Source organism: Dipodomys ordii, unplaced genomic scaffold (assembly GCF_000151885.1).
Source record: "Dipodomys ordii isolate 6190 unplaced genomic scaffold, Dord_2.0 Scaffold9, whole genome shotgun sequence".
In the NCBI taxonomy this organism is placed as follows: Eukaryota; Metazoa; Chordata; class Mammalia; order Rodentia; family Heteromyidae; genus Dipodomys; species Dipodomys ordii.
In genome coordinates this window covers 1268204-1289417 of record NW_012267225.1, presented here as the reverse complement: position 1 = coordinate 1289417, position 21214 = coordinate 1268204, and the positions used below count along the sequence as shown (strand labels likewise).

General features: G+C 48.8%; 1 protein-coding gene across 1 annotated transcript in view; it reads left to right on the top strand.

The window, feature by feature from the left end:
* Positions 1-19187: 19187 nt before the first annotated feature.
* The window catches only part of Gata3 (GATA binding protein 3), a 30727-nt gene continuing 28700 nt past the window's right edge, over positions 19188-21214 (top strand). The window contains exon 1 of the mRNA XM_013009419.1: positions 19188-19262. The gene's annotated coding sequence lies outside the window, so the exon portion shown is untranslated. The remainder of the gene's footprint in view (positions 19263-21214) is intronic.

Sequence of the window (21214 nt, the reverse complement as noted above, 5' to 3'; positions counted from 1 at the left end):
AGGAAGTCAATGAACAATTGATTGCCACTGGTGCCTTTGAATGATTGCATGATGCAATCTAATGTGACCCAATGCAATAACAGGTCAGGGAGGAAAAAGTGCACATAGGGTTCCCTGAACTCTGCGGGTCCCATGCCTGCACTTGCATGCACTCTTGGTTGGCTTCAGAGGTTCAGCACAAAACATAGATCCAATCAAGAAAGGCTCAACTTGAATGAGGATGAATATGGTTGAAGAAGTGTGTTTGCATGTTTGAAAATTGAACCAGGAAACCTGTTGGAATTGTATTAAGAAGGAAGAAGGGTAGCCAGGTGCTGTGGCTCATGCCTGTTACTTTACCTACTCAGGAAGCTGAAATCTAAGGATCACGGTTCAAAGCCAGCCTGGACAGAAGAGTTTTTGAGACTTTGATCCCCAATTAACTGCCAAATAGCCAGAAGGGTAGGGCACTGGTGGCTCATGCCTGTAATCCTAGCTATACAAGCAGCTTGAATCTGAGGATCACGGTTCAAAGCCAGCCTAGGCAGAAAAGTACATGAGACTTGTATTTACAATGAAACACCAAAAAAGGCAGAGGTGGAACTGTGGCTCAAATGCTAGAGCATTAGCCTTGAGCACAAAAGCTCAGGGACAGCGCCCAGACTCTGAGTTCAAGCCCTAAGACCACCATGCGGGCGTGCGCGCGTGCATGGGTACGCACGCACGCGCACACACACACACACACACACACAAGAAGCCAGAAGTGGATCTGTGGCTCCAGCCTTGAAGAAAACATTAAAGAACAGCACCCAGGCCCCGAGTTCAAGCCCCAGTACTGCCAGTAGCAGCACAAGGAAAGGGGGTGGTGAAAGTGATAGAAGGACATGGCTGATTGGGGTACATTGTATATAGGATGTCATGATGAAACCCCTCATAAAATTAATGTAGGCTGCTGGGCACCGGTGGCTCACGCCTGTAATCTTAGCTACTCAGGAGGCTGAGATCTAAGGATCGTGGCTCAAATCCAGCCCAGGCAGGAAAGTTGATGAGACTCTTATCTCCAATAAACCACTAGAAAACTGGAAGTGGCACTGTAATTCAAGCGGTAGAGCGCTCACCTTGAGCTGAAGAGCACAGGGACAGCACCCAAGCCCAGAGTTCAAGCCCCATGACGGACAAAAAAAAAAAAAAACTAATATAGGCTAATAAAGAAAGGAAAGAGCCCATTTAAAATTAAATTTTTAAAAGTTTAAGCTAGACCTGTGTTGCATGTTACTCAGGCGGTGAAGGCAGGAAGACCATGATTTTGACACCAGCCCTGGAAAAGTTAGTAAGATCCTACCTCAAGAACTCAATGAAATAAAAAGGGCTGGAGGCCTGAGTCAACATGTCTTGTGTTCAATCCCAGTACTGGAAAGTGAGAGAGGGATATGAGAGGGAGAGGAAGAAGAACAAAAATGAGAGGGAGAAGGAGTGAGAGACAGGAAGAAGAAGGAAGTGGAGGAGGAGAAAAGGAAGAAGAAGGAAGAAGAAGAGGAAGGAAGAGGAAGGAGAAGAAGAAGGAAGAGGAAGGAAGAAGAAGAAGAAGGAAGAGGAAGGAGAAGAAGAAGGAAGAGGGAGGAAGGAAGGAAGAAGAAGGAAGAGGAAGGAGAAGAAGAAGGAAGAGGAAGGAGAAGAGGAGGAAGAGGAGGGGGAGAGGGAGAGGGAGGGGGAGGGGGAGGAGCAGGAGCAGGAGCAGGAGGAGGAGGAGGAGGGAGGAGAAGCAGCTGCAGTCGGGCTCTGTTGGTTCACTCCTGTAATCCTGAGATCTGAGGACCATGGTTCAAAGCCAGCCCAAACAAAAAAGTCCCCGAGACTCTTACCTCCAATAAACCACCAGAAAACTGTGCCTCAAAGTAGTAGAGCACTAGCTTTGAGCAAAAGAGCTCAAGGACAGTGCCCAGGCCCTGAGATTAAGCCCCATAACCAACAAAAAAAGGAGGAAGAGAAGGAGGAGAGGAAGAAGAGGAGGAAGAGATTTCTGGAAGTTTTAATGGGGTGATCCTCTGAGGTTTAGAAATCCATTCACTAAATAATAGGTCTGTTCTTTAATCTCTGCCTTGCATCGAGGAGCTCAGGCTGTTCAATGTAGAACTTTCTGTGATGACAGAAATGGTCTATAATTTCTACGCCAACCAACACGGGCTAGTTATTTTTTTCAAATAGTTTAATGGCCAACTCAATGTCACTAATCTTTGTTTCAAATTACTAAAAAACAATAGAGAAGGTCTGCTTGTGGATTACAAAATACCAGAACCTGTTGGAGAGTTTCAAATGTCCTGGCCACAAAAACAAAGCTAGCTCCATGTCTCAGTGTGTAGTCACAGACAATACAGCAATTTAAACGGCAGAAATCCTGGCTGGATTCAAAAGATGGTATTTAGGCCATAACAGGGTTATTCAGTTTCTTTCCCAAGAGAAAGGCTCGTGTTAATTTTGAATGTGTCTTTAAGAAGCATCTAGAAGTTTGTGTGTAGAGATCCATATAATGGATGCTCATAGAAAAATAGGGTTGTCATTAACTGTGTGGCTCACAGAACATCATACTCAATGAGATTCACCATTTTTACACTTATGTAGTTTAGATACGAAAGTTATACTGAATGGCTATCATTTTGGATATGTATGCTGTACTTGGAAATGAGAGAGGTTGATCCAACTTTGCAACGTCCCATGTTTTCATTCCGTTGGGAGAAATATGCTTCATTAGCACTAAACCATCAGAAGCAAATTAAAACATGTGGAGTCATATAAGCAAAGGCCTAGGTGAACTGTGGCTCCCTTTCTTCTTATTCAGCACTCAGGTGTGAAAGCAGCCATGGTCCTGGAACAAGCAACCCTCACCGCAGCTCTGTGCACCTCTTTGATATCATTGTCTGATGCCTTTCTTCGTCTTATATTTGTTTTCTTTTTCACAAGAAAAACTGATCTTGTACATTAAGTGAAATAACATCCAAATCATACAAACAACTCAACATCAGCCCCCCCAAAAAAACCCTCACTTTATATAACAACCTACGTTGATTTTTTAATAATAAAATGTGCTAAAATGCATATCATTGGGGGTTTCAATTCCACAAGAGCACAAGCTCTTGGAATCCAAAAAGGAAAAAAAAAAAAAAAAAAGGGAAGAAAAGAGAAAAGCGAGAGACCTCCCCTCCTCCCCCCACCCCACCCCACAAAGGAAACATTAATCGTGTTGTACGCAAGCCAACACGGTCATCAGAAATACAAAATAGAGCATGCTAAAATATTAAGGTGCAAAGCGCTGAATCCTGGACATGAAAGTAAACAGCTGCCACCTAATCTGATCCAGCCACCCAATGGCTCTGCGTTCCGTAAGAGGAGCCGGCTCCCTGGGCAGTCTATCACAGGCTTTTAAATGGACTTCTATGAAAACCTGAGTTGACATATCTCCTGGGATCACCGTGGCGTTGAGTTGCCGCCTGGCCCCAATAAGTTGCAGACACCCCCCGCCCCAGCCTTTCCAAAGTCCACTGTTAGAGAAAGCATCACGTGACCACCAGGGTCCACTCCCCCCCACCTTCACCCCCGACTCTGTTTTCAAGGTCTTTCCTGAAAGTTGGCCACATAGATAACCTGGTTTCATGCTATTTATTGCCTAGGAAGGAGGCAGGGTTGAGCCCAACCCCTTTGGGATGTGAACTTGTGGTTCCAGCCAGTCTAGAAAGTCAAATCTGATTCCTGTGCAGTGAATCACCCTGGAGTTTTCTCTCTGAGAACTAAAAAGGGAACTTAATTACAATAGCTTCTTTCTCAATTGTGACACACTAAAAGAGAAAAAAAAGTTTTCTTACCTTCCTCAATACCTTAAACCATATTGAAAAGGTGGCTTTTGGAAAGAGTCATTTTGCTACATTAAAGATAAGTTTCTTATAAATTATTATTAATAATCATCATGATTACTATTGTTAAACAGCATTTTACCCAGGACTTCCTTTGACTGGTGGGCAAAGCTGGCCTAATATCATTGCTTCTATCCAAATTGATTCGTGTGGCGGTTTGGAGAGATTATAAGGTCAGGTCAAGACTCTTTCCTCCCTCCCCAGCATTTTAGCAAAGATAAAATTCAAATGATGGGTTTAGTTAAAAATAAATGACTGCCTTCTTTTAAAAGATGGCATTAAAGATAACCATATAATAATACTTTTTTTAACATCAGGAAAGTTTGCTCTCTTTGTATCCTGCTTTATGAAACAGCTGACGACGTGCTAGAAGGCTTCATGTTTGGTCAAGTATGGGCAGTACATTGCTCTAAATCTCCTCTCCTTATTAAGGAAGGAGGGGCCTTCATAGACATGATGTCATCTAAAAACAACAGCCACAACAGAAACAGCAACTTCCCTTATCAATTATTAAAAATAAACCTAACCAGGTGCCAGTGGCTCATGCCTGTAACCCTTGCTATTCAGGAGGCTGAGATCTGAGGATTGTAGTTTGAAGCCAGTGGGGGCAGAAAAAGTCTGTGAGTGGGCTGGGAAGGTGGCTCAGTGGTAGAGTGCTTCCCTTGCATGCCTGAGGCCCTGGGTTCGATTCCTCAGCACCACATTAAAAAAAAAAAAAGCCTGAAGTGGCGCTGTGGCTCAAGTGGTAGAGCACTAGCCTTGAGCAGAAGAGCTGAGGAACAGTGCCCAGGCCCAGAGTTCAAGCCCCACAACTGGACCAAAAAAAAAGAAAAAAGAAAAAGTCTGTGAGCATCTGCTCTCCAATAAACTACCAAAAAAGCTAGAAGTGGAGCTGTGGCTCAAGTTCTAGCCTTGAGCAAAAAATTTTCAAGGACTGTGCCTAGACCTTGAGTTCAAGCCCCAGGACTGACAAAATAATGATGATGATGATGATGATACAAATCTATCCAGTAACATGTTGCAGGGACAAGATGACTTGTGTTTCTGGAAGAACTAGAAGTTGTATATCATTCTGTGCCTGGTAGAGAGCTTGCCCCGTACATCTAAAGGCCTGGGTTCGATCCCCAGCACTGCTCCACTTCCTACCAGGTACCAGTAGCTCACACCTGTAATCCTAGCTACTGAGATCTGAGGATTGTGGATTGAAGGCCAGTTCTGGCAGGAACATCCAGGGAGAATCTTATCTCCAATTTACCACCAGAAAACTGGAAGCAGAGCTATGGCTCAAAGTGGTAGAGCAAAAGAGCTTTGAGCAAAAGAGCTCAGGGACAGCGCCTAAGCCCCGAGTTCAAGCCCCACAACCGACAATATATATGCTTCCCCATTTTCATTTCCCAACAAAGCATTTACACCAAGTTCTCCAGACTCTGCCCATGCTGTGTAGATAGGTCCTTCAGAAATTCAGCCTGGTGCTCAGCTTCTGCGTGGTCAAAACATAGCCCACTCTGAAAAAGCGCATTGGTCTCAGAGGTTCAAATCACACACATGCCCGGACTGTCACCTGCATATGGTCTCATTCAGAAAAATCCTTACTGCTCATTCAGAAGAGAGAAAAATGTAGGACCCCATTTCTAACCCTTTAAATAAAGTTTCCCCTTTCCCAGGATTATTTATCGTGGTGAGTGAGTTACCATCCGTCATGAAAAGTTAACAAAGACCTATCGGGTTTTATCTATAGGCAGCCAAACAAGCACATCTTGCTTTTCTGTTATCTTCGTGTTAACAAGGCCCTATCAGGATGCTCCGTATTTGCTGCCCAGTGGCCCTTTATCTAGGATGATATATAGAGCGCCCATCAATTAGTGGGAGGCTTTGTAGATAGCTGCCATAGAGTGAGTTCTCCCGGTTCTTTCTCTCTCCCATTGCAGGCTCGTGGAAGGCTGCTGGGCCCCTGCCTCGCCTCTGGGCATTGGTTCATCCCTTTCACAGTTGGCACACGGTTGGGCAGTGGTCCAGGCCTGGGGGCGGGTTCTGCAGCAGAGCCAATGAGCAGGGCTCTTCTTCCCCAATGCAGGCACACAGCCCTGTGGTGCCATGGTTCTGGGGAGACATCTTGAGAACTCAAAGCCAGCTTCTGTGTCAGTGTGGCTCTTACTTAAGCATTTCAAAACAGCAAGGTTACTGTGCACTTTGTTGATAAAATCTGAAGCAGTCAGTCATTCCTGGGGGTGTGAATGTGGGCAGAGAGTAGTAGCCAGACACCAGAATCTTCAATCTCTTCATCTGACCATGCCGCACCTGTGTGCAAAACCAGGTCTGGTCCCCCCAAAGCCCACAGAACAAAGCTACTGAGCTTGAGGGTTGAAGCACTTCACTGTGGCATAGCCCTGCCCCTGCCCTTGTCCGGATACTTGGCTCACATCCCATTCCTTCAGTCTGTTGGTCTATGGTCTTTCACAACCCTGTGTTTCCGAGATGACTTTTCACCTTCTAGATCCTTCTAGCTCTCTCCCTTGCCCCTGAAGTCCTGAAGCATCCTCTGAGAGCCAACGCATTGGAGAGACAGTCTTTCCTTTAGACTCACACAATGTCAGGCCTTACTTTTCAAACAGCTCCTTACTGCATCTAGAATAATCTATTTGTCTTTCTCTGCATGCTCTCTGCAGATATCCTGAAGATATCTTGAAAGTTTCCTCCTGGGCTGTCTCAGAGCTTAGCAGGATGGCCCATAGGGAAGGAAGGAATGATGAATATTCATCTAGCTATCAATGCTCTTTGTGCTACTACTGCTAGCTCCTTCAGGATATACTGAGGCCCACTGGAAGGAAAGGAAGAGATTGAGGTGCAGTAGCAAGAGAAGGGCTGGTGTCTCAGCCACACCAACTGCGTCCCTTTGAAAAGGAGGGATCCACCCTACCAGCTGTTCTGTGTATTTAAAGAGGTAATGCTTGCCAGGTGCTGGTGGCTCAAGTCTGGAAGCCTAGCTACTCAGGAAGAGGAGATCTAAGGATCATCGCCATTCAGATCCAGCCCAAGCAGGAAAATCCATGAGCCAAAAGTGGAGCTATGGCTCAAGTGGCAGAGTGCTAGCCTTGAGAAAAAGAAGTTCAAGGATAGTGCCAGGGCCCTGAGTTCAAGCCCCAGGACACAGGACACACATACACACACACACACACACACACACACACACACACGCCAGGCTTAAAACACATTTCCTTTGTGATTGATTCAATTACTGTTATTCTCTAAGGCTATAATTGTCCCCTTTGGTGCAAGTCATCTGGGTAACCTTTGTCCTAAGACAGACTTTCCATCAGTTTGATTTCCCTCAAGACATTTTGGGTTGGTGGACAGTGAGTGCCATTAGCACTTTAAAGCAAAGATGGGCCAAGAGTCACTTAATGCCTGTAATCCTAGCCATTCAAGGGGCTGAGGATGACAGAGTGAAGCCAGAGCTGGCAGGAAAATCCACGAGACTTATCTCCAATGAACAACCAAAAAGCTGGAAATGGAGCTGTGGTTCAAGTGGTAGAGCACCAACCTGGAGTGTAAAAAAAAAAAGGGACAGTGCCCAAGCCCTGAGTTCAAGCCCAACTACCTACCTGCACCTGGCACCAAAATAAATACCTACATACATCAAAATGAAGCAATAACGGGAACACCAAGGACAGGGCAGACCTCACTCTTGGCGGACAGGAGGCTTCTAGGCTGAGTTCGTGTGTCCACCTGGCACTCAGCTGCCTCCCTCCCACATCTCAAGCGCCTCCTTGTCTCAACTCTGGGTAATGGTCAGGACCTGGCCCTTCCCTTTAACTCTCCCCCACCCCCACCCCGCCTTGGGAGAGAGGATCCTCTAGGCCAGGCTCTTCCAGATGGAAACCTGTGCTCCAGGAACTCAGGTCTTCCCGTCCAGAACGCAGGGTCGCCGCCCTCGCCCCCCCTAGCGGCCCCGGCCCGCAGTGCAGCTCAGGCTCCTCCGCCCAACTCCAAACTCCACGACCTCCAGGGCCGGCCAGCTGGAGTTGGCTTCTCCGAAAGCATGGTAGAAAAGAGCCCATCGCGGGAGAGAGCCACACCCGGGGGCCCGCACCGCGTCCCCATCCCTGCGCCCCGGGGAGTGAGGGCCGGGAAGGGGGTCGCCCAGGGCGCCTAGCATCCTCTCGGGCATCTGCCGCCCGCCCGTGGTGGTCGGATGGCACCGGCAATCGCTGACCCCTGGCGCCCTTTGGAGTGCCTTCCACCTGTCACCTATGGGGGGGGGGGCAGCCCCCATCTTTGAGCCCCATGTCTGGCCCTGACCAGCTAGGGTTCAGCGGCTGGCACGTGCGCATGTGCGGAGCAGGGAGCGACTCTGGGGCCTGATCTGCAGGTGCGCGCGGGATGGTGTGGTTGAAGAAGTCCAGGAGAACCGGGGGGGTGGGGGGAAGGAGGGGAAGGGGGGAGGGGGTCTGCAGAGGCCTTGGGGCGAAGGGGCTGAGCAGGCCTTCTGCAGTCGGGTGCACAAGAAATGTGGGTGACCCTAGGCCGGTGCCCTAGGGTCCCAGGAGGTCAACCATTGGCCCTCAAAGGGAGAAGAAGGAGGAGCAGGAATTAGGGGAGTGCTGGAAAGGAAACCGAGGCCTTGGCTATAGGTGACCACCGAGTAGGGTGAGCTTGCAAGTTGAGACTAGAAATGGTAGCTTGAACTGCGAGAGCGCCCTTGGATGACAGGGCCCTAGACCCTCGCGGTCCTTCGGGGCACCCCGCCCCGGGGCAGCCCCTCGGGCGGAGCATCGGGTGCGCGCGCCCCCTCCCGGCGGGAGGCAGGCTAGCCCGGGAACCTGCATACCACTAGGCCGTATTTCCCCGTTACATTGGAGAAGCCAGCGCTCCGAGGCAGGTGGCTTTCTCTGGAGCCTAGGCGGTGGCCGGGAGGCGCCCCGGGACCAGCCCTCCTGGCAGGCGCGGCGTCGCGCCCCGCAGACCTCAAAGACCAGAGGAGAAAGGGGGGTGGGGGAGGAGTCCCTGAAAAGGTGTGGCTTTCAACAATTTCTTTTTTGGAAGGTAGGAGGAGAAGTTATCCCAGAAGAGTTGAGGTGGCCTGGAAAGTCAGATTCCCTTTTCAGATCCTGCGAGGGACTCCCCCCCTCCCAGAGGCGACCCCCACCCCCGAGAGGCCGAAGGAACAGCGTTCAAGTGTGGCCTGAGTAAGCCAGTGGTTACCAATACATAGCAGGGCAATGATACCCCATCCACCACACACACACACACACACACACACACACACACACACACGCTACTCCCTACAAGTGCAAACTAGTTTCCGTGTTGGGGAAAGAAAGAGAGAGGGAGAATAAAAGTTTAATAAACGTGTGCTGTGTTGTGGATGACTTTGTGACGACCTCTGTTGCAAATGGCCTATGCATGCGGAATAATGGTCTCCTTGCAGAGAGGGAAATAGCTTAGTGCTATCATGGTTGCCTCGGTAACCATCAGAGTCCCCATCTAGCAAGAGAGAAATGAGTTATGAAAAGGCTTGAGTGAAGAAGGATTAACACATGATCCTGGGGACAGTATGTCAATCAAAATCAACTGAGAAATTACACTGCTCTATTTGAGAATTTCTCCGGACCCTGAACGGTAGTGGAGTTGGGTGCGTATTTCTCTCTCTCTCTCTCTCTCTCTCAATTTGAGAAAGATGAAGGGGAGTATCATCCTGATTATTCTTCATGACTATCATTGAGAATAACACGGAGGGGAGGGGAAATCTCACAGAAAAATGAGGGTTATTTAAGAAGTGCCCCTCCCATGACACCTCTGCGCCAGGGCACCTCCCTCTTGTACCCCCTCTCCCCCACCCCAGTCACTGTCCCTTCCTTCTTCCTTCACAGACCCCCCATCTCCCAAGCTGGCTGAGAGGCAGACCCCAGCCCGGGGCGCAAACGAACACTTCGCCTAGGACGGACCTGAAGCTGCTTGGGGTGCAGGCAATGGAGGAAAACGGGGGACTGCGGGAGCGTCTGGGTCCTCTCCTTGGAGAGCCCTGACAGCAACCCCCCACCCCAAGCAGCCTCCCCCAACTTCCTGGAATTCCTATCGGTGTCCTGGAAATGCAATGCACCCCCCCACCTCGGCTTTGTGCCCTCCCCACCCAGCTCCCAAGGGGAGGGCCCTCACAGCTCTTGCATACACATGGGCCTCAATATAGATTGTTTTTAAAGACCTCATATAAAGCAAGGGAGTGGGCTTTGGTTAATGGACTTCAAACCAGGCCCGTGCTAGGCATAGATCCACTGTGCATGGAGCTCAGAAGCTGGGTGCAGGTCATCAGGAATCCTTCAAGAACAAGAATTCTCACTCTGCTCCGCCCTCTGCCCCCAGCAAAAGGAAGGTTCCCTTCAGGAAACTCTTTAGCAGCAGGTAACTCTAAGTGGGACCACCACCCCACATCACCTAATAATCACTAATTATTAGGGTGCTGGGAGTGGTGGAGTCCCTATAATAAGTCTCTCTCCCGAGGCTGGACAGTCTAGCACACCCCACTTGCAATTTCCTGCCCTGGCCCCCAGCTTGCCTCAGGGACCTTAGCCATCATCTTTCTAACTCCTCCTTTAGCAGAAGGGGAAACTGGGGCCTGGGCATGGTACCGTTAGTAAAGCCCGACATAGAGCAGATAGATGATGACCCAGTTCTTAGAAGTTTGGTTACAAAAATGGACCCCATTTTAAAAAAGAAGAGGTTGGGGAGTCTCAAAAGAACTTTTTCCTGAAAAGATTTAGAAGCAAAGGAGGGTGAAGGAGGTCCCATATCAGACCTTGCTGAGGTCCTCTCATCTCCTAGGCTTACTCCCATCCATCCACCCATCCAGCCACCCACCCACCTATCCATTCACCCATCTATCCATCTACCCATACACACACACACACACACACACACACACACACACACACACACATCCATCCACCCACCCACCCATCCACTCACCGACCCACTCACCCATCCACCCACCCACACACACACACACACACACACACACACACACACACACACACACATCCATCCACCCACCCACCCATCCACTCACCGACCCACTCACCCATCCATCCACCCATTCACACACACGTACACATCCATCCACCCACCCACCCATCCACCTATCCACCACCCACCCATCCACCCAATGAACACGCCTCCCTGCTCCCGCCTCCCCTCCCCCGCGGAGTCCCACACAAGTTCCACGTCCTGAGCGTCCCAATGGTTAACTAAATCGCCTTGACCCCAGCGCTATTTGATATTTGCCTCCTCGACACTCATTTAGGAGCCCGCAGCGGTAACGCAGACATTGGACAAGTCCAGCCTGAAACCGAAGCCTCATGAAAGGGGGGAGATGGGGAGAACTTGATAGCTGGAGACTCGTTTTCTCCAAAGGCTTTCGGGACATTTTAGCCAGGCCCCAGGTCCGCGCAGCGCCAGGGCGTCGCCAGTGCGGGTGTAATCGTTAAATGTTAGCTATTTGTTCCAATGATTGGCATGAAAATAGACTCTTTCTTGTCTTCTTTCTTTCCTTGTTCTCCCTCTTCCCCTTCCTCCCCCAGCCCTCTGGATTCGCACAAATACTAATCCAGCCAGGGGCTCCTGTAATCCTCGGTTCCCGGTACAGCGCTGCCACTTAAATCGGGAAAGTCCTACTTTGGAGCAAAATAACAATGACAGGCGGGATGGGGCCAGGATGTAACTTTTCTGGTTTTGCTTTGCTGCTGGAGATGACGTTATTTGTGTCCACCGATTCACTGTCTCCTCTTTTTAGAGTCTCTCTCTCTCTCTCTCTCTCCTTTCTCTCTCGTTTATTCTTTTAAACAAGGCTAGGGCGAATACAACGTGTCCACAGCATATTAGTAATTCAGGAGTGCTGGGCTGTGTATGAATAAGTGACAAACAGATAGGCAGATAAGAAAATCACCTGCTTCTGCTTTCAAAAACTTCCCCTCTCCGCTTCAGGGAAGCAAATTGACAGAGACATTTCACTCAGAGTAATTTTTCTGTCTCTTTAAAAAGGAGAGGCCCAGAGTTCACAGCCCCCCAAACTAACCCTGTGCATTCTCCTCGCCCAACCCCGCTTTGCATACTCTAAAGAGCAACCCACATTTCACAGGTTCTCCTCCTACTGTGCCCCACTGTGTACCCCAAGTCTCCCATTCACCTCATTTGCCCTGTCAACATCTACACCTTCTTCCAATGTAACCTTTACACACTGGGATTCGTGGAAGCAACATTACGTTCCTGCGAGGTTCCCCCCACGCCCCTCCCTTTTTGCCTCCCTCCTTAAGAAAGATTTTGGAGCCGGGAAGATAAGATATGCAATCCTCTATCGGGAACCCTGCGCGATATTAAAGATCAAACGTGGCATCAATGGAAGACCAAATGCAAGGGGAAACAAAAGGGGGAGCTAGGAGATGCTCATCAGCTAATTACAGCTGCAAATATTATGCAAATTTATCTTGGCACAGAGACGGGAGAAAGCGAGTTTAAGTGTGGAGATAATGCTGGAAAATTGAATGTTCATCTAGGCATGGGAAACAGCCCAGTAGGCTCCATTGGGCTGTCTCATCTACGAAGCTCTTTTTCTGCTATCAGATGATCTGCACGGCACTGGTGGGGGCTGAGAAATTAATATTACTTATAATTGATACTTGAAATTCTTGGAGTGATGTATCAGGAAGAAAGAGAAAGGGAGGAAGAGGGGGAGAGGAGGAAGGAGGAGGCGGCAAAAAGGAAACCACACAATATTGAATACAGAATTAGAATGAGTTGTCTGAAGCCTACTCTTCATAAAGGCAAACTGCCCGGTGTCTCCTTTACCTCAGCCTAAAACCTGGCACACTTCACAATCAAAATCCAAGATAGAAAACCCTTAAGAGTTATTTGGCTGCCTTCTGGAATGGAGACTTGAACTTGAATTGACATGGAAACCTTGGGTAACTCCAGGAGCAAGAAAATTTCCCAGGTATGACCACCCCAGGACTTTTGCACATCTACCGAGGGGCGGGAGGAAGGATGATTTGTTTTTAGCAGAACTTCATCTGGGCTTCTGCACAAACTACACACCAATTTCTTCCATCTTTATTGGCCCATATCAACATTATTCAAGTCTACTCAAGAATGAATTTGGAAATTATAGTCCCAGAAACTCAACTACAAATTCCTAGGCTTCAAGAAATCAACCATCAGCTGGGCACAAGTGGCTCACACCTATCATCCTAGCTACTGGGGAGGCTGAGATCGGAGGATCTGAAGATCTAGCAGGGAAATCAGTGTCACCTTTATCTTCAATTAACCACCAAAAGGCTGGAAGTGGAGATGTGGTTTGAGTGGTAGAGCACCAGTCTTGAGCCAAAAAAAAAAAAAGCTAAAGGAAAGCACCCAGACCTTGAGTTCAAACCTCAGTACTCAGTATGCAAAATAAATAAATAAACAAGAATAAAAAGGAGTAAATCTTCTTAAGTTTAGAGGAGAAGAGAGACAATAGGTACTACAATGAACAGAAAATGATCTCCTTTAAAAAAATAAAAAAGCAAATTTTTTCCCACCTCTTAGTACAAAAATCTTCAGTGTCCTTAGAAAAACAGGGACACTTTCAGACAAGCAGTATCTGGGTGCAAGTCTCCTAATCACCAAGAAACTTTGATCTGAAGTCAGGAGAGACAATTGAAGGGTGAGGGTATATAGATCTTCTCTCATTGGTTTGCATCTATGCCAATATGGTTGGAGTCAAACAACCAGCAAGTAACAGAAACAAAAAACTTAAAGAACAAATTACCAAGGACTCCAGACTCTTCCACTAGGCAAAGTGGGGGACTTCGCCAGTGCTGTCAGGTGTTGGGCGGAGACTGCTGGTTTGGCCTGGGATTCTGAAATCTGTCCCAATAAAGCCTGTTGCATTTACATGGCTTTTGTTCTTTGGGCATTAGCATGAAAGACAAAAGAAACAAAAATGCCAATTATTGGAACTAATTAGCCATTAAATGAGATGTGTGTGCCCCCTCCCTTTGCTCTCTAAACTGTATGGAGGTTGATGGGAGGGGTTGTCTGGGAGAAACCACCTACCCTTGTTCCCTAAGAAAATTAAATTTATGCATATTCTGCATGTGGTAACAGGCAAAGACAGGAGAGCTGAATGTGTGTGTGTGTGTGTGCATGTACTATAGTGTATGTATATGTGTGTGGGTGGAAGTACACACACGTACATCCACACACTTTTACAAGACAAGACCAGTGATTGCTATGAGGAACGGGAATGAGTTTGTTTTCTTGTTGACTTGGAATAGGCTGGAGTGGGTAGCAGAGGTTGAAGTCCTGGGGAGGGAAGGGAGAGGAGAGAGAAGAGACATGGTAAGGAGAGAGAAAATCTCAGAAAAATGAACATCATTGGTATCTTTCTATATAAAGATGCAAATGGCATTTTATCTCAACTTGGCCCTGTGCTTTAGTCAGTGTTTATGATTAATTATCTCCTTTTTCATAAAAATAAATCATGTTAAAAATTAGGATCTCGGCACTGGGGGAGAAAGTAAGAGCTGGTTTCAGGTCGATCTTGTTAATTTCAGCCTGAAATTGACACACTAATTAAAGAGCAGCGTGGTAAAGCAGAAGCAGGCAAGATTATACCCAGTTCTCTCTCTCTCTTTCTCTCTCTCTCTTTCTCTCTCTCTCTCTTTATCAGATCTACCTTATATTTTCCCAATTAAAAACTGCAAAAAGCAGTTTCATTGCCCCGGGATAAAAAATAAGGGACCCCTTTTCACAACGTTGGCCATCACTTTCTACCATCAGATTCATTGTGATGTATTAGATGCAATAAATTATCCCATGTAACAAAACATTGGGAGCTGAAAGGCAGATAATCTGGAAAGCAGAGATAAGGATTCATTATTCCAAATCATTATGAATCCAACGTTGCCTCTGACTTCTTTCTTAATCAGCTCCTCTGATCCTGGATATGTGAGCAGCACAGATAAGGGAAGAGTCGTTTATAATTCTCCACCTCGTCTAATATTTTAAAATAAAGTCAGAGGCAAGAAAACGCCATAAAACACTGGTGAGCAGGGAAGCGCCGAATGAAAAATCACTTCCATGTTATTATATCCACAGTAAGATTTAATTAAAATTCTCCACATCCACGTGCTTTATTTTCAGATAGGATTTTTTCCCATCACGTAATAATTGATAGGAATTTGCAAACGGGGCTATTTGTTTAGGGTGCCTGGAAGGAATAGGTCTGAATGTTGTGTTTTTTATTTTTTTTTCTAGTCATTGTTTTTTGAAACTTTTGAGACATTCAGAGTTGTATACTACCCCGCCCCTCCCCCACCCTGTACCCACCACCAATCTGACCCCTCACAGCTCTTCTTGGTCAGAAAAACACCAAGTCATAGTTCAGGAAGTAGAGATTGTTTTTTTGTTGTTTTTTTTTCATGTATTTAAAAGGGAGGGGAATAAAGAAGCTGAAGTCCATGCCCCATGCCGTACTTCCTTTAAAATTGTTTTTCTCAAATATGTAGAACAAAATACATCTCATTGAATGGGATTGAACGATTAGAATTCTTACACCGAGGGCAGGATTGGAGTGGGTTACCAAGACCTAAACTAACCTTAGTGTAGCTGTAGAAATGTTTTTATTAAATGGAAAAAGGTGGGGGAGGGGATGACCCTAAAGACTGATGGGCAGAGAATAAAAATCCTGCTTTAGGGGAAAGAAATGGAGTGTTGGAAAGTTGGACAGTAAATACCACTGGGGGTTCCTACCCCCTCCTACAACAACTCTAGGCATTCTTAAAAAGATTGTGGAGATTCTGGAAGCCATTATTTCTTCCTATAAGATCTCTTTTCTCTTTATCCAACAGGTGAACTTCCTATCTCTGGCCATCGGAGAGATCCAGGCTCTTTCTATCGTGAGATATTGACTGATCCATCTTCTGTCTCCACATGCCCAGTATCTTTCCTTTCTGTTGAAAATCCAATCAAATGTCTGAGCTGGTGAAGGTGGAGAAGCGGGAGAAGGCTCGGAGGGGTTTAAAGTAGAAGATGGTGGGGACAATTAAGATGATACATTTGCTTCCAGGAAAGGTCCTGAAGCCAAGGAGTCTCAATCTATCTCTCTAACCTCAGCTCTGAATCCACATTTGAGAAGCAGAACTGCCTGCCCAGGGCTAAATGGTTTAAAAAAAAAAAAGCAGCCAGTGGTAAGTGCACCAGGGAAGAGAAAGGGAGTCAGGGAGCTGTGAAGCAGAGAATGTGGGTGCTGGAAGCGAGGAGGAGCAGTGTCCGTGTGGCTGTCTACTTCCTGTGTGTCTGAGTGGCCCAGGTGTCCTGCAAACAAATACACAAACAAACAAAAAGACTCCATGAAAAGATGCTGGAAAATCTTCCAAGTCCCTCCCGTTTTCTCTTGTGGGCGGGGAGGGGGGGCTGCCTCTTACCCCTCAAGAATGCCGAAATATGAAGTGTTATTTCCCTAATTCTCTCTCACAGCCACAATGGTACACACACACACACACACACACACACACACACACACACACACACACACACACACACACACACACTATATGGAGGGTGGGAACTTTTAAAATTCAGAAAACAACATAGCTTCATTAAAGGACGATCTGCCTAGTATGAAGCTCATGTCCCTGGATGACAGCTTTAGTCACAGCCAGAAAGTGGGGTTCGGTGAATGCAAGCGGAGTGTCCTCACCTGGCTCACTCCTCTGAATAAATTCTGTCTTCGAACTGCTACCCCTCCCGCTCACTCTCCACCCTGAAAACTCCCCCTGGGCTCTCCAGGAATAATTTATCAATATTATTTTCACCCCAGGAGCCAAGATAGCGAGACTTGCGTCTGGCCAGCCCCTCGGCCCTGTCTGATCATGCCATTTAAAAGCCAGATCTTTTAAAAAGGAACTCCTTCACATATTCTTTATTAATTTTAAAGCCGTGTCTCGGTGGCCGTGCCATTTCTTGGAATTAAGGTTTGCTTTTGTGAGAGGTAGAATTGGGGTTTTCTTGGGGGCGTCGCCTTGTGCCACCCCTTTGCCTGGTACCAAGCTTGTGCCCGTGTCAGCAGAAAAAGTCATTAAGAGCCAGGCCTCCGGACCGACTACGGGACGCGGTGGAGGCAGGAGCTGGGCAGTCTGGGTCCGCCTGTCTTTGAGGGGTGCCGGGGGGGGGGGGCTCTCAGTGGACACCAGTGGCCGCACCCACATTCTAAGAGAACTTGTTGGGAGGGGGTAAGGGAGGGAGAAGGGAAGTCTCAAAACCAACTGGAAACGGGGCACTAGATCCAGGTCCCCCCCTCCTGGGAGGCGCAGTGGGCAGCGATTTGGGGGTACAGTTGAGCCCCAGGTCAAAGGGACAACGGTCACTGGGTGACAAACGCGCCCTTTGCCTACATCTTCCTTACTTCCCACCCTGCGACGTGCACCTAACAAACAAGAGGGGGGATCTGGAGCCCTCCACACGCCCCCGAAATACCTGCAACCCTCCTCTTCCCCAGGGCCGGGGCTCTCTCGGGGGTGCTCGGCCTCCATCCCCTCAAAACCCCGAAGCAACAGGTTGGGCCCAAACGGTGAAGACCTCGAAACCCTCGGTAGAAGAACGTGGCGCTGCCACTTGGTGGCAGAAGGCGGGAGGGACAGGATGGGAGATGTAGAGGAAAGCGCTCGGTGGGTGACCACGACCAGGTTGGGGAGGGGACTCCCTCAACAGGCAGAGGGAACCCCCTTCTCTTTTCCTGGACAACGGGACCAAGAATGAGCTCTCCTGGCCCCCACTCTGGCTTTACAACCTCTCTGCGGTCGGGACGAGTTTGGCGAGTTTGGCGGTGGGGTGGGGTGTCAAGGGGAGGGTGGTGTGGGGTTTGCGGGGCTAGAACCCCACCTTTGGAATGAGACTGGTCGTCTGGCCTCAGCCGGTGCTAGTCCAATCCACACTTTGGCCCTGCACAGTGAGATTGTACCCTCACCCTGAACTCCCAGGCCTCCTTTCCTCCTCTTCCTCTCCCTCCTCCTGCCTGCTGCCCCCCATCCAGTTCCCCCGCAGAGCTGACCAATTGCTTTGCCCTCCTTAGACACTGGCCACCCCCAAATGCTTAGCCCTATGAAAATGAGAAACTCCTGTCCTCCTCGACAGGTTGGACTACCCAGAACGTCCGGGCTTTCCTACTTCAACCGTGGACAACTTTTGTTTTTATTTTTTCCTCCTCAACAAAAAAGAGAGAGAGATGTATTTATTTTTAAAGTCAGTCTCCATATTCTTTTCATATAAATATTGTGAAGGGCAGAACTCTACCTGTCAAAACAAATGGACTCTGACCTTTCTACCCCAATGTTTATGGAGTTTCATTTTACTCTTTGCTGAAATTTATTCAGGACAGATTCTCTCCTGGATGATTGCGATCTACTCGCCATCCTGGAATGGGAAAGTGGGGGTGAACTAAGGGGAGGGTGAACTTTATTAGCTCCTAGGTAGACAGGCAAGATCCATTTTCCTTCAAGACATTGTATTTCTGGAAGCGCCTGCTTCCTTCTCGCATGCTCCTTGGAGGTTGTACTTTCTCTAGAATTGTTCTTTTAAGAGTTAGGACCCGCTCTGCTCCCTCTCCTAAACCTCCAGTCTGGCCCCCCAGGGGTGGACATGCGTCCCTACCTCGCCTTGTACGGTGAGTGCCTAGAACTCAAGCCCAAGCCCTGAGTCCTGCTCCTAAACCAGAGCCAGAGCAGTGGGGCCGGCCAGCCTCAGAAGGGTACAGCCTGGGGTTTGTTGGCTCCTCCACCGATCATTACTGGGGGCACCCCTCGGTGCACCTATCGAGTTCCCCACTTTTTCCAGAAGAGGCCGGAAACATGTCACCACCGCGTTTATCCTGAACGATAACCACCCAGTCCACGCCAGGGCTGGTGACATGGATGGTGTGCGTTGCAACCCCACGAGAAGACGAGAAGACGGTGGGCTGGCTCGGTGGGTGTTTTTCCCCCAGGTTTCAGGTTTTCAGGCCGTCTTTCTTGCCAACCCCCCTCGACTCTCCCCGTGTCAGAACCCGCCCCCCCTCCATGTGCGGTTTGCGTGTTTGCAAAGGGGGTGAAATTGATTCCCTCCCTCTTTCTCCTTCTCCCCCTCCCTTTCCCCCTGCGCAACCCGGAAGAGCTCGGCTCTCCACAGTGGGGGGGGGGGAGGCGGAGGGGAGGGGGCTCCCCGCAAGGATGCACAGCACCCAGCTTTTACCTCTCGCTGGAAGCCCGCCGGAGCTGCAGTGAGCACTTCCAGCGGCGACGACCGCAGCTGCGACGGCGGTGGCCATCTCTCCCTGTGTCCCCTCTGCCTGCGGAGCCCCCGCTCGGCGGCCAGGTCAGTGAACACGGCCCGCTCCCGTCCCCCTCTGCCCTCCCAGCCCGGCTCCACGTGGAGGGAATTAGGAGGAGCTCTCACCTACCACGGGCACCGCGGCCTCGGCCAGAAAGTGAACTAGACCTCGCTCCTCCTCATTGTTCCTTCTGATGCCCGGGGAAATCCTTTGCTTTCTGCTGTGACCTTGGGCGTGCAGGCTGTGTGAGCGCGTGGATGTTCTTGTTGGGAAGAAACGAGCTATTAGAATTAGGGATGCAGAAGAAAGGGGAAAAAAAAGACTGGAGGAGAAATCAGCACTGGTGGCAATGCATAGCAAGGGCCTGACACATATTGAGAGAGAGAGACAGAGACAGAGACAGAGAGAGACAGAGGGGGGAGGAGAATTGGAGAAAATAACCCATTTGCTCAGGTGCCTTCTCTAAAGGAAACTGCAATGTCCCAAGCGTCACTTGTGTGTTTATTTTGCTCTGCTTACAAGTGTATGTGTAGGCTCATTGTCTCTGCATATAATTAAGGATGCAGCTGTGAGCAGTATGATAAAAGTTGCAGCCCAGATGTGCCGGCATGGCCTCGGGGCACTGGTGGTCAGAAGATCCCTCGACTTCTAGAAGCACTCTGAAGTGGGTGAAAGGGGGGGGGGACCCATCTTCCTGAAAAGAAAGACTGACCAAAGGCTGTGAGGAATGGGAGGGGCAGGGAGGACATACTATAGACTTTCTTCTGGATGCCAGATCGCCAAGACTTTACTGAGAGAGAGTTTCTCTAGGAAGAAAAGGTTAAAAGGAAAGGTGGGGGAGGGAAGAGGGAATGGTAAATCTGGGTAGGGCGAGTTGCTTTTATATACATCATTTCTTCCTCTTGCTTACCAAAGGGTGCCTGAGGAAAGGGACATCGGTGCTTCTAGTCTGTTCAGCTCAAGGGTTGGAAGTGGGCCTACCTCCCTAGGTTTGGTTCCTGTATTTCCACACCCTGCTCACCAGGACCCTAAGATTGGGGGGGTGGAGGATTACGAACTTTGAAGAGGTGAATGATAAAGTAAGCATTCCTACAGCTTTCCCACTTCCTTACTGGTTGCTCAGGAAAAAGTAGTGCTGGTGGTCTTGGTGAGCTATTCTGCCCTTGGCAGGCTGGGAGGGGTGAGTGGCAGCCGGGCAGGGTTGAGTGTTTTCAGGGGTCTTTCCTGAATGAGGTGCTAGGCGACCCCCGCTCCCCGCTGCTATTCATGGGGGAGTGCGGGCTTTCCCATGTCATGCTTGTGCTATTCGGAAGAGCAAGAGCGTTGTGTTCTGCAGGTTTGAACCAGGTTGTGATGTGATATAGGTTCAGAAAGACCAAGACTCGAAGTGGGTGTCCAGTCCCACGGGCTGCCATGATTATTGATGGATACCCATATTTGGGGAGGGTGCAGAAGAACCAACTTCCAGGTTGAAGCGAGTTACTTTCTGAGGTTGCTGGCTAATGGCTGTGGTGCACCCAGCACCCTGCAGAAGCTCTCTTTGCTCTGGAACTGTTTTGTCCCCTTTCAAAACCGGGCACCATCAACCTGCATTTTCCTTCACGTAATGTTTTGACTCTGTCTTTTTGCAGAAGATATATGAGGTGGGGGCCAGGCAGGGCTACCTGGAACGGGTGAGCGTGAGTACCTCACCCACTGGTTTGATAAAGCCCTTCTATTGGGAAGTCAAGCAGCCTAGAGCCTTTTGAAGAGCCTGGGGGAAGCAGGTACGTGGTAGCGGCAGCGGTGGTGGCTGAGAACAGCCCTACACACCCCTCTTTCTGGTTATTTGTGTCCCGACACTGTAAGGAATGGACTGAGAATTGGGGATTCTGATAAAGGAAGGGGAGGGGTAGCACAGTATCCCCCTGCTCTCTAGTTCTAGGTTATGGTTCATCACCTCTAGACTGCGGTGCTTGGTCCTTTTCTATCGGAGCCATTTTCCTCAGAAGTGTGT